The sequence below is a fragment of the Onychomys torridus genome, chromosome 16, assembly GCF_903995425.1.
Source record: "Onychomys torridus chromosome 16, mOncTor1.1, whole genome shotgun sequence".
In the NCBI taxonomy this organism is placed as follows: Eukaryota; Metazoa; Chordata; class Mammalia; order Rodentia; family Cricetidae; genus Onychomys; species Onychomys torridus.
This window is the reverse complement of record NC_050458.1, coordinates 65,387,223-65,399,918: the sequence shown is the minus strand read 5'-3', so window position 1 is coordinate 65,399,918 and position 12,696 is coordinate 65,387,223.

Sequence of the window (12,696 nt, the reverse complement as noted above, 5' to 3'; positions counted from 1 at the left end):
CTTTCCTGACTCACCTACTAGGACAGACTGTCCCCAGAGGGAGAGGCTCCACATCCTAGATTGTGCTTGTCAACCTGCTTCCCTGAGATGGGCAGTCAGGAGGGGGCGCTGTATGTGAGTTTTCAGTAGGGATGCATACATCCTGGGGCTTATCAAAGCGACTCACTGGAGGAATTATACGCAGCTTTTCTTGCTCAAAACCTTCACGCAGGAGTGCTTTTATGTGTGTGGGGTAGCATGTAATATGAAGTGTGGCCATGCTGTGGACATACAAGAGGATACCATCTGTTCTGTGGCATGACAGGAAACAAACAAACAAACAAAATAGCAAATCACTGATCTAAATTAAGCCTGGCTATGCCATGCTAGAGTAAACTGTTTTCGCCTGTGTAGGAAAGACACATTGGTCATTCAGAAGAACAGTACGTACGAGAGCCTGGATGTTTACAGGATGGATTTCTCAAAGTGTGTGTGTGTGTGTGTGTGTGTGGTGGGGTGCGAGGTATGCATAAAGTGTACCCAAAGTATAGTTCACTTTGGTCTGTGAACTCTGCCTCTGCTTCCCCAGCCTGAGCCACTTAATCTACAAGGCAGTTTTTGTTATTGTTGGAGGTTGGGTGGCATTGGGCTCTAAAAAAGAATTAATAGTTTTATTTTGAAAGCACCTTCCTGGACCCCAGTGGCTTTTTTTGCCCTGAAAGATAGGGAATGGGCAGAAGTCGGTTAACTGTATGGTTCGTTAGTTTTAAGTGACGGCAAACTAGGACTTTCTATGGCCCACTGAATCAGCTGGGCCCTTTGACCCTGCGCTAACTATGGCATTTGGTCCAAGCAAAGTCCAGAGAAGAAACTGGTCACATGAACTGTAAATGCACTTGAGTTTGGAATGAGAAAGCCTGATATGTTTGTGTTTTTGAAAATCCAGTCACCTTCCTGTGCCCAGGATTCCCTCCCTGCCTCCTAGGACGGATTCAGGCCTTGAAGTTGGAGGATCTCCCAGCATGGGGCATTGCCCCCTGGAAGCTGTGGAGGAGAAAGGGAGAAGTACTTGATGTAGTTGTGTGAATAAACAGTATTTTTTCTTTTGTATGGCTCTGCCTGTCTTGTTTCTTCACAAATGCGAGGGAACCAGGGCCAGAGGCCAAGGCTGCTTCAGAGCTGCCACTGCAGGTTTGCCTAGTGAACCGGCAGAGGGCGCGTACCGGTCAGCACCTGGCTCCCACTTCAGATGATCCTGCTTGGGCCTCCCAAGCCTCGACTCTCCCTCTGGGTCTGGGGTGTGTGTGCAGGGCTAAGGGGGCATGCCCCTTTTTCCCTAAACTGTTCTGGTACTTAGGGTCCCAGCATCCTCTGCTGAGGCTGCTTTTGAGCCTCTCTTGTTCCCAGTGACAGGCACTGGCACAGACGGGGGTGGGGGTTGGTACAGCCTAGAAATCCCCCGTCTTGAGAAAAATTTTTCTTTTTTGTTTTGTTTTGTTTTTGAGCTGAGGATCGAACCCAGGGCCTTGCGCTTGCTAGGCAAGCGCTCTACCACTGAGCTAAATCCCCAAACCCGAGAAATTTTTAATAAGGGGGTCTACCTGGAAGGAGCCAGCAGGCCTGGAGTCGATCCGGTGAAGGACTCTTCCTCATAGATGGATGTTTTTACATGGAATGTCATGTGGTAGAGGGGAACATGCTCCCTCAGGCATCTTTTTAAAGGGCTCTCTACCCTCATGACTTAATCATAACAGTAATAATAGCTTGATTTATATAGCTCTTTATTAAAACATGGGTCTTATTTTGTACTCTTTTCCGAAGTCTGCAAATGTTCAGGACAGACCTGCCTCTGAGCTTAACGCTATGAGAGCCCAGCTGCCGAGAGGGCGTCTCTTGACCTGTCCATCTCCTAGGAACAGTATTTATACCATCTTCCTCGCTGTGTCCTCACTTCACCTGCTGGTGTGGATGAGTCTGAACTGTGTACTCTACACCGGCAAGAATGAGATAGCCCCTTTACACTGGGTTCTAGATCATTTTCCAACTCCCTGCCTAAGCTCAAGGGGTTAATGGATGTCAAAGATTCTAACCCAAGGCTTGGGCTGAGAGGAATTTTGCAGTACCCTGAAACAATGGGGCACCAGCATTATGCTAGCATTGATCTCAAACCGTGATACTTAGTATTAACTACCCACACAAGTTGTGGGATCAGTAAAGTGGTCAAGTACAAGGTAGGTGTTTGATAATCTTGATAATTGCCAGATGGAAAAGTAAACGTGCTTCCTCCCTTTGCCTTCAAGGAAACGATGAAGCCTGAGACCCTGGCTTTGGGAATGCAGGCACAAGGATTCGACTTAGCCCTGAAGCTTTGGACTGTGAAACTTGAGAGTAAACAGAGTCTGAACAGAGACAGACGGCATCAGGAGGCTCCTGGGAGCTGGGAGCACTGGCTCAGACCAGTTGAGAGTGGTTTCTGGCAGTTGGCCCAGGAAGATTTTAGACTTGAGAGGAAAGGGGGTAGATATGTACAAGACTGCATTTTTATTCCCACACTTGAGAAGGTCATTGCTCTGGGGAATTTTCTTTTTTTTTTTTAATGCACGGGAGAAGTGGCTGGTTTGGGGAGAAGAGAGAAAGCCAAGATTGTCTGGAACTGTAGGACAGTAGAAACGTCTAGTTAGTTCTTCAGCCACAAGGTGCTGAGAGGCCTGAAAGGCTGCTTCTGCAAGGCTGGGGAGAGTGAAGGCTGTGTCGTCCTGAAAGAGTCTCCGGGGGTTAGATCTTTCCGTACCTGGAGGAAAATGCCAGGGGTTGACCTAAGAACCCAGAAACGTTGATGGACCAGAATAACTGACTGAGAAGGGATGCCTGGAGGATAGAAAGGTTCTGATCCACAAGGCCTCAAGAGTTCTTACGTCTCTGAGATGACTGATTTGTCTCAGGGTGTTGATAAGACAGCTAGCTAGCTACACGGTGTTCTTTCTGTTGATTAGACTAGCTGAGCTTCACCCATCACTACGTGCTACGCCTTCTTCTAAATTTGCAACGTGCATTGTCTCAGCTGATCCTCAGGATAATGTCACGAAGTTCAGAACTGTCATCACAGTCCCTTCACAGCTGGAATCAAGGTTCAGGGAGAGTGAAGGCACTCAGAGTCACTTTGTTTCCCAGCGGCAGAATTGGGACTTGAACCTGGGTGTGCAATCTCTAGAGCTCTTTTTGTGTTTAACCAACACCTCGTTCTGGATAGAGGATGACACCTTTCATGTAAGAAGTGTCCCCTTTCAGGACCTGAGCTAGGGAGACAAAACCTTCACAGTACTTTTCCTTTGGGAAAGAGGTTTGAGATAGGCACGCACCTATGAGACCTGCAATTATTCTACCTTCACCACAGTCCATAAAAGTGGATTTGGACCTTTTGCTATTGTAGTCATTATGTTGAACAGGAACTATGCTTTTATAGGTTGAATTAATGGGTTTGGAAATTTGGCCTGATAGTACCTATTGCTGAATTTCTAGGGTGTTGGGCCCCTGAGACCCTGGTCTCCAACCCTGGAGCTCCAACTTCACTCTAGCTGCAGTGGGGAGGGAGGGGGAGGAGAGTCTGTAAGGCTGAGGTGGACCTGGACTGGGTCTCAAGGCAGGCTGTGTTCTATTGGGATGGGCCAGTGCTTAGGAATTTTTTTTACCATCCCAGTTTGTTTTAGGATTATGAATAGGAATACCCTTGTGAAATCTTAATTGTGCTTCAAAATTTAAACTTAGGCTCAGACATTTCCAAGAAATACATGTCTATCTTTCTCTAAATATTCTGCTGAGGATAAAGTCCCATGATGTCCCTGAATATGGCAGAGCTCTCTCTTCTAAAATGCTAGCAGTATTTCTGGTTTGGGAAATCCATTGCCTTCTATGGATGAGAAAATAGCTGCATCCAATAAGTCTTTTTAAAAAAGATTTATATATTTTAAAAAGATTTTCTTTTCTTTTATTTTTTTATTTTTTTGGGATAGGATTTCACTGTGAAATTCTGGCTGACCTAGAGCTCACTATGTAGACCAGGTGAGTCTCAAACTCAGAGATACATCTGCTCCTGCCTCCCAAGTACTAGGATTTGGGAGGCAAAGACAGGCAGATCTCTGTGAGTTCAAGGCCAGCCTTGTCTACAAAGTGAGTTCCAGGACAGCTAAGGAGGTTACAAGGAGAAACCCTGCCTTGAAAAGTCAAAACAAAAAGTAGTAAGTAAATAAATAATAAAAGGTGTACACCACCATTCTTGGATTTTATTTTTAATTATATGTATATTTGTATCTTTTTTTTTTTTTTTTGTATGTGGAGCTGAGGATCGAACCCAGGGCCTTGCGCTGGCTAGGCAAGCACTCTACCACTGAGCTAAATCCCCAACCCCGTAAAAGTGTATCTGAGTATGGGTTCATATGTGTTTGTGAGTTCAGATGTTCCTGGAAGGCCAGAAGAGGGCTGGTCATGAGCTATCTGACATGGGTGTGGGGGCCAAACTTAGGTCCTCTGCAAGAGTAATAATACCTGATATCAGCCACCGAGACATTTCTCTCTCTTCTAGTTTATTGTTTTTAAGAGAGAGAGAGTGTGTGTGTGTGTGTGTGTGTGTGTTCTTGCACATAAGTGAGAAGAGAAAATGTCAAGACCCAGAGTTACTGGTGGTTATGAGCCGCCTAACACGGATGCTGGAGACTGAACTCAGGTCCTCAGAAAGAGCAGCAAGTGTTCACCACTGGGCCATCTCTTCAGCCCCCCTTTAATTAATTCTTCATGAGCATAATTCTTTCTTTTTCTTTCTTCTTTCTTTCTTCTTTCCCTCTCCCACATTTTTTTTTTAGACAGAGTTTTACTATGTAGCCCTGGCCCCTCGATGACTTGGAACTCACTATAGACCAGGCTGGCCTCAAACTCACAGAGATCTGCCTGCCTCTGTCTCTTGAGTACTGGGGTTAAAAGTGTGTGCCACTGTGCCTGTCATGATGTGACTGAGTGTTTTGCCTGCATGCCTATATTACCAAATGTGTGCCTGGTGTCCTCAGAGATCAGAAGAGGGCATCAGATCTCCTGGACTTAGAGTTATAGACAGTTCCATTATGTGAGTGCTGAGAACCCAGTCTGGGGACTCAGTGGTTAAGAGCACTGGCTGCTCTTGCAGAAGACCTGAATTGGGTTCCCAGCATCCCCTGGTGACTCACAACTGTCTGTAACTACAGTTCCAGGGGATCTGACACCCTCTTCTGACCTCTGTGGGCACCAACCATGCACATGGTACACAGACATACATGCAGGCAAAATACTCAGGCATATAAAATCTACAAATCTTTTTTTAAATTAAATTTTTCCACTTATTTTACATACCAACCACAGTTTCCCCTCCCTCCTCTCTTCTCGTTCCCTCCCCCACCTCCTTTTTACCCCCACCCCATCTGCTCCTCCTCTGTGCAGAAAGGGGCAGGCCTCCCATGGGAGTCAACAGATCATGGCATATCACTTTGAGGCAGGACCAAGCTCTTCCCCCAGCATCAAGGCTGGGAGAGGCATCCCTGCATGGAGAATAGGTTCCAAAGAGCCAGCTCATGAGCCAGGGACAGGTCCTGATCCCACTGCTAGGGCCCCACAAACAGACCAAGCTATACAACTGTCATCCATGTGCAGAGGGCCTAGGTCGGCCCCATGCAGGCTCCCTAGCTGTCGGTCCAGAGTCCATGGGCTCCCATTAGTTCATGTCTATAAATCTTTTTAAAAAATAAAAGTTAAAAGATGTATTTTCATGTGTAAGTGTGTATGTGCATATGTGCATGCTATAGTGTATATGTGGAGGCTGGCTTGTGGGAATTGGTTCTCTCCTTACACTCTGAGTTCCCGGATAGAAATCAGGTTGGCAAGCTCAATCTTACTGGCTGGGACACTTATTTGTTTGTTTGTTTAGGTTTTTCGAGACAGGGTTTCTCCATGTAGCTTTGGAGCCTGTCTTGGAGCTTGCTTTGTAGACCAGGCTGTCCTCGAACTCACAGAGATCTGTCTGGCTCTGCTTCCCGAGTGCCGGGATTAAAGGCATGCACCACCACTGCCAGGCAGGAGAGCCATTTTCAAGGAGAGAGAAAGCCTTCGATCTCGCCTGGGATGAGTTCATCTACTGCTGTTGCTGCTGATGATTTTGCTGACATTGGAACCAGCATTTTTAGGCTTCCCATGTAGCCTGGCAATCAGCAGTTCCCCAGGAATCCTTCAGGCATCCAGTGCCAGATGAGGACCACTGAGGCTCCAGCCTATGGACTGAGCAACGACTGGGTTCTCTGCCTCTTTGGCGGGAGAAAGCCTTTGCTGGACTTCTCAAACTTTATCATGTAAGTCAGTCTAATACATTTCTTTCTAGTGAACATATTTATCAAGTCATCTGTTCCTTTAGAACCCCTGACTAATACACCAGACCTCATCATTTAATTTCCTAAGCCTGAGTTGCCTTGCCTATGAAATGAATTTAACGCTAACCTTTTTATGGAGGGTGGTGAGGAGGAGATAATATTTTAAAGCCATTAGGTCAATACTTAGGGAGGGCTCAGAACTCACGAGACTGTTGATACTAGTATTGCTTATGGAGTTGCAGTAGGGACATCACTGTAGGCAAAGGCCTGCTAGAACAGTCAGGGCCTGCACTGTGCTGTTGCAGAGCCCCCACTAAAGAAGACCACTCAGACACAGTCTATGAGCCAACTGAAAGTCTTTATTCCAGCTGGCTGGTGACTACATTCGGGTACTCAGGAGCCACACCTTTTCTTGGGGTCCATACTTAAGCAAGAACCTGGCATCCTGTCTGAAAAATCCCCAAGGTTCCCTTTCTGAAATTGTAAGCTAAGCAGATACTTACACAGGCCAAAATATGCAATTAGCACAAAAAAGACAGGGTCGGGCTGACCATTCCAGACAGCCCATAGCTGTGATCCCAGGACCAGTTTTCTTAAGTTCCCCCTTGCAGTTGCTGGCACTTTACTCAGCAAGACAAAGTTCATCCGAGGTACCAAAATAGTCACCAAAGACAGACCACGGTCCTTGTCACACTCCCCACTGGTTCTGTGTGCATGAGTCTGCTGTGGACTCCTTCTGGAGAAGATGACTATCTTGTCCTTTAGGATTAAGAGTTTTATCCAATTAAGTTTTTTTTTTAACATAGCTAGCCATGCAGTTAAGGGTACAAGGGCCACAGTTAAGGCCAAGAGGAGGAGGGTTAAGAGGCTGGTGTTGGCAAAGACCAGGTGGTCAGCCAAGGCAACCAGGAAAATAGGGACTGTATTGGTGAAATTATTAAGGCCACTCCACGTAGTTAAAAGGGAGGTTTATTTTGTGGGGTAACTTACAAATGAAGGGGTTGGTTGTAGGGTCTGGCAAAGGTATGGCGCAGTCCGGCGGTGTTTTCTGGAGAACTCTGTTCGGTCTACCTCCAGTGTCCAGGGTCCCAGAGCCAAGAGAGACCTCTCCTCTCGATCCTGGGTCTTCAGCTTCCTCCCTCCGCCCCGCCTTGTGGGCGTGACCATTACCGAAGCCTCAATGGGGGTTGGCACTTCCAGGCCAAGGCTGGGATGGCTACCCACTACAGAACTGTTGGCAGAGTCATGGCTCTCTTTTCTCTCTCCTTCATGTTGTTTCTGACCATGGCAAGGCTCTCTTTAATGACACCAGACTGGTTGGCATAGAAACAGCGGGTTTCCCCGGAGCCATGCCAGTCTGTTTCCCTGTTTCATGAAGAAGAGACCTAAGTTCCTTTGGTTTTCTAAGAAAGCTCACCTCAGCTGAGACATCTACCTGGTTTTCTAATCTGGAGATGGAATTCTCCAGTGACCAGTGTCCAGATCTACTTGGGCACTGAGTTATTTGAAGTTTTTATCTCCTATGAGGACAGCAGAGATGTGAACTGTGGCTGACCGAGCTATTCTTGCCCCTACTGAGAGTGGGATCAAGATGGGGACATCTTATGGTCCTGACTAGTCCTGAGTCTAGGCTGAGGTGTGACCTGCCTTCTTCTCCACTATAAACACGTCTGGGGAACAATATAGAGGGTGGCCGTGGCCCTCACATTGATCTGAGGAGGCACATTTACTGAGTCCATTGGTGCTGCTGGCCAGCCAGGTGGTCTCAGGAGCATGGTAGAATATCCAATCCTTCATGCTGGGGGAGTCGCTAGCTGATACTACAACTCTTGGTGAAAGGGTGGTTGGCTAAGTCATATTTAGAGGAGACTGTGCAAATGCCTTTTCCTTGGAGATCTTGCAAGGTTACCCTTGGCTGACACCAATCACAGCCTGCTGAATTTCTTGAAGGGGTAAGTGTCTGGTTTAATTTAACTCCTATGTAGTGTGGGGTTTGGGATCTAGACAGTCAACAGTCTTTTTTTGTTTGTTTGTTTGTTTGTTTGTTTTTTTGTTTTGTTTTTTGTTTTTTTTGAGACAGGGTTTCTCTGTGTAGTTTTGTGCCTTTCCTGGAGCTCGCTCCGTAGACCAGGCTGACCTCAAACTCACAAAGATCTGCCTGCCTCTGCCTCCCAAGTGCTGGGATTAAAGGCATGCGCCACCACCCAGCTTGACAGCCAACAGTCTTACCTACCTAGATCAGGGTTTAGAGTAGTTGGGTGTTTATTGCTCTAGTTGGCAGCATAAACCTGGGAGAACAGGGCCTAAATATGAGGCAGGCTAAAGCCTCACAAAACAGCCAACTTTATTCAGAGCATCCGGCAATTTATACTCTGAGGGTTAAAAATCACATAATTAAGGTGCTCAATCACAAGGACAAGCCACATGTGGTGTCTTAGTTAGGGTTTCTATTGCTGTGAAGAGACACCATGACCATGTCAATTCTTATAAAGAAAACACGTAATTGGTGTGGCTTACATTTTCAGAGGTTCAGTCCATTATCATCATGGTGGGGAACATGGCAGTGTGCAGGCAGACATGGTGCTGGCTGCATCTTGATATGCAGGAAGTGGTCTGTCTCGCTGGGCATGACTTGAGCATATATGAAACCTCAAAGTCTGCCTCCACAGTGACACACTTTCTCCAACAAGGCCATACCTCCCATTAGTGCCATTCCCTTTGGGGGGCATTTTCTTTCATACTACCACACATGGCAAAAACATGTTTTTCCATAGAGACATGAATGCCAACAGCTGAAGTCAACTCACTCCCATCCACTACACCGGGAAGGAGCATGAAAACACATTCCAAGGACAGTTCTGTGTTTGTGAAGAAAGTGAGGTCACAAGACTCTAATTTGTTTTCTTGGAATCTTCTCACAGGCACTCAGAATTCTCCTCTGATGACTCCATTGGTTGATGTAATTTTCCCACTAGTTTCAACACAGACAGACGGGCCTCTTGATTTGGGGTTAGGGCGGTCTTAGGTGCCTCCCCATGTGGAGTTGGGGAACACAGGCATCTTATGGGCTAAGGGGCCAGGACTGGGTTTCATTTCCATCAGGACCAGCAGATAGAGGTTCCTATTGGGACCAGTTGGTCTGTTTTCCCTGGGTGGGTGTTTTTTTGTACGGTGCATTTGTCACCCAGGTCTCTTTCAGAGGCATATGAACCAATCCCCAGGTTCTCCTTGTGAGCCAATAGTGGGTATCAGCCCCAGGCACGCCCTGATTTTAATGATCATAGGGTTACATCTTCCAGGGCCACAGATTGAAGGCAGTCTCTCCTTTCTTTCTGGATATAGGGACCTATGTGTCCCCAGGAGGATTCTGTTCAACAACCCATGTCTTCACAATGATACTGTCAGCTTCCTGGACAGGGGGATGGACCATTCATAGGACAGGCAAATAATTGGAGGTTTTGAAGCCCCTTTTCCAGAAAAATAGTACCACAACTGATTCTCTCACACACACCCTTTTCTTCCTAGCCCTCTAAGAGGCACAGCCGAGAGGGCACAAAGGCCCACCTGGAAAAGTGGTTCAGTCATCTGAAGTTATGTTAAAGAGAATCTTTCCGTTTTCTGTCTTTCTCGGTTCCTAAGTCCTAATTTCAGGTCTGTAGGGTTATAGGCCCATCCGCCAGGGAGAAGGGAGAAAAGAAACAGGATGTCTGCATTTGTCTTTAGGGGGTCAGGGGTTCTGTGACTGTTCTCTGGTCATCGTCCTCCATGGTCTATGTTAGCTGGGAGTGATGAACCCAAGGGATGGCACACCTAGTTTGTCATCAGTTGGATGGTGAGGATGTCTGCGTAGGATCTCTTCCAGACAGGTTCCAGGTCCAGGTCCAGGCTGGGATCCTTTTTATCTAAACCAAGTCTCCCAACTGGAATTGGCGTGTGCGTGGTGTGTGTGCATGGTGTGTGTGTGTGTGTGTGTGTGTGTGTGTGTGTGTGTGTGTGTGTGTGTGTTGAGGGGAGTGTTGGAGGTAGGAGATAGCAGGACTTCCTTCATGGTGCAGTTATGGCTTGGCGAGCTTCCTGCAAAGCCTGTAAGGACTTGAGACAAGCGTGAATAGACATTTCTGCTGGGGGATATCTCAGAGTTTGGGAACAACGGAGTCAATCTTTTAATTTTATCCTTCCTTTTACATGACCAGAACTCTGTGACCTATATGCACAATGCAATTTCCAATTAATATTTAACATTTTTGGCAAACTTTGAAATACTTTGACCATGAAGGCTGGGCAATTGTCAGACCCTCAGGCTTGGGGATTAATTTCCAAAGAAGCTTTTTTTGGTAACAAATGGACTGCTCTTTGCACAGGTGGTGTAGACCTCTGCCCACCCCGAAAACATGTACACAGACACCAAAAGGTAATTATGTCCCAAAACAGTAGGCCTGATTTCAGTGAAGTCTGATGTTCAGTGCTCCCCAGGTCCATTCCCTCCAGCCCAGATCCCCTGAGGGATTTTCCTGCCCCCTTTGGGGTTTACCTGAGCACAGTAGTACATTGAGAGGTGGTGTCTTTAATCAGTCTCTCCAAATTTGGAACATAATACCTGGGTCTGAGGAGTTCAGCAGTTTTTGGGGGTCCTCTAGGTGGGTGGTTGGTGAAGACCCAAAACCAGGCATGTTCCCAGACCCATGAGATGGGTCTGCCACTTGGAAGTGTCCAACATCCTTCTTCATCTGTGTGTCCACTTCCTGTTCTGCCCTGTCATTCTCGCCTGGGTGTATTCCAGATGTTTCAGTAAACCAGCAGGCTACCAGGACTTGGAGAGGCTCTACTGGGTCGAGGGCCCCTTCCTAGATGGCCAGGCCAGCTGCTCTGTTGCCTCTGGCTTCAGGGGAATCCTCCTCTTGGTGTCCTTTGCAATGGACATTGACCAACCTCTTAGGTAACCAGACAGCCCCCAATAGGGGTAAGATTTGTTTTTTATTTATTTCCCGGCTGAGGTTAGCAATCCCCTTTCACTGTATAGAGCTCCATGAATAGGAGCCATAGTGGAAGTATATGGACTGTCAGTGTATATGCTGACAGCCTTGTCTTCCCCAAGCAGAGCGCTTCAGTCAGAAATGCAGCTCACTGAGCTGAGGTTCCCCTGCTTAAAGACTGTGCCCAGATAATCTTATCTTGGGTCACCACTGCTGCCCCTGCATACCCGATTCCATCTTGGATGAAACAACTCCTGTCTGTAAACAATACCTCATCTGGTGTTGCCAACAGGATGTCATGCAGATCAAGTCAGATGAACTAGATTCAGAAAGTCACCTCAAGGCAGTCATGCAGGGGTTCCATGGGCTCGTTGTCTGTCAGGGTTGAGGGCCAATGATCTGTGGAAACAAACTGAAGTTTAATCTAGAAGCGGGGCTTGTATTGGGTCACCCAGATGTTCCCCTCAAGAGGGCTTCAACAGAGTGTGAGGCCGTCAGGCACAATTCTCACCCTGAAATGAGTTTGTTGGCTTCTTTTACCAGCAAGGATATCTTAGTCAGTGTTTCTATTATTATGGTAAAGAGACACCTTGACCACAGCAACTCTTTTTTGTTTGTTTGTTTGTTTGAGACAGGGTTTCTCTGTGTAGCTTTGGTGCCTGTCCTGGATCTCACTCTGTAGACCAGGCTGGCCTTGAACTCACAGATCCACCTGGCTCTGCCTCCTGAGTGCTGGGATTAAAGGCTTGCGCTACCGCCACCCAGCTGACCACAGCAACTCTTATAAAAGAAAACATTTAATTGGGTGGCTTACAGTTTAGAGGTTTAGTCCATTATCCTCATGGTAGGATTTGGCAGCATGCAGGCAGACAGGACACTAGAGAAGGAGTTGAGAATTCTACATCTTGATATGCGGGCAACAGAAAGTGAACTGACTCACTAGGCACAGCTTAAGCATAGGAGACCACCAAGCCCACCCCACAGTGACACACTTCTTCCAACAAGGCCACACCTCCCTTTAGGGGCCATTTTCTTTCAAACCCACATTCCACTCCCTGGCTCCCAAAAGCTTGTAGCCATATCATAACGCAAAACTGTATTTAGTCCAACTTCAAAAGTCCCCATAGTCTGTAACAGCTTCAAACTTATTTAAGAAGTTAAAGTTCAAAGTCTCTTCTGAGATTCATGCAATCTCTTAACTGTAATCCCCTGTAAAATCAAAATCCAAAGGAAGATCACATACTTTCACCATATAATGCCACAGGGTATACATTACCATTCTAAAACATAGGGAAGGGAGCATAGTTAGGAAATACTTGATCAAAGCAAGACTGAAAACCAGCTGGGCAAACTCCAAACTA